The sequence below is a fragment of the Octopus bimaculoides genome, chromosome 2, assembly GCF_001194135.2.
Source record: "Octopus bimaculoides isolate UCB-OBI-ISO-001 chromosome 2, ASM119413v2, whole genome shotgun sequence".
NCBI lineage: Eukaryota > Metazoa > Mollusca > Cephalopoda > Octopoda > Octopodidae > Octopus > Octopus bimaculoides.
In genome coordinates, this window is record NC_068982.1 from 72,087,634 (window position 1) to 72,088,886 (window position 1,253).

The following is a 1,253-nucleotide window of genomic DNA, read 5'->3' on the forward strand; positions in this document are numbered from 1 at the left end:
TATATAAACATACATTCATCTATCTGCACACAAACACACACTCACACATACACACACACGCATATGTACATACACACATCTATGTTTATGTATCTGTCAACATGTTTATCTGTTTATATATCAACTCACATACGTACATACATACATACATGCATACATACATACATACATACATACATACACTCACACGCACTCACACACATATACATATATATATGCATACACATATATACATACATAGGAATATATATATGTGTGTGTGTGTGTATGTTTGCGTGCGTGTGTGTGTAGTACACACACACATGCACACAAACGTATATATATAATTCTATCAAGCTGTTTTCATACTTGCTCATGCTTCGAAGATCACGCCGTTTAAACGCGTTTTACTGTAACTGTCCACTGAACATATCAGTCTAGGTGATGGTTGTGGTGCTGTCGGTGGAGGTGGTGATGACTGTTATAGTGCAAAGAAGAGGCGAAGGGGAGGGGCATTGATGAGTAGAGAATGTAGTCGAGACGGTGGTGGTGGTGGTGGCGTTGCTTTGGTAAAGGTTATGGTTTAGTGATGAAAGACGTAGCTGTAGTTGTAGTAGTGGTAGTGGTGGTGGTAGTGGTAGCAGTAGTGTCAGTAGAAGTGTGGAGACAACTGATGATCCAGCTATGGTCACCATGCTTTATTAAGAATATATAATCTAATGTAGCCTTCCGTTCCCCGCTCCCAGGACGTGAGAGAGATTTGACTGCTGTTTCTAGGTGCTTCCCTGTTGGGTACTCCTCCATATCCCCAAGATAAGTACTTCATAGCTTCAAGGTAGATATTCAGTAGTAGTAGTAGTAGTAGTAGTAGTAGTAGTAGTAGTAGTAGTAGTAGTAGTAGTAGTGTGTTGATGCGATTTCGAAAGGAGAAGTATAAGTTATGAGAGGTCTTAGCACTGCCTTTTTGGCGCCGCTTATTTGGCGTCGCTGATTCGATGCTGAATTATTTGACATCAGACGTTTTAATGTATCTCTCGTTCTCGTGTTCTCTCCACCCCCTCCCTCCTCATATCCTTCCCGCTCTCTTCATACCCCCCTTTTCTCCTTATATCACAGCCGCTCTCCTCATATCCCCGCCGCTCTCCTCAAATCTTCCCTCTCTCCTCATATACCTTCTCTCTCTCTCTCTCTCTCTCTCTCTCTCTGTATGTATGTATGAGAATATATTTGTGAAAGAGGAGAGGGAAAGTGCTTATATCAATCGTATTCAATTA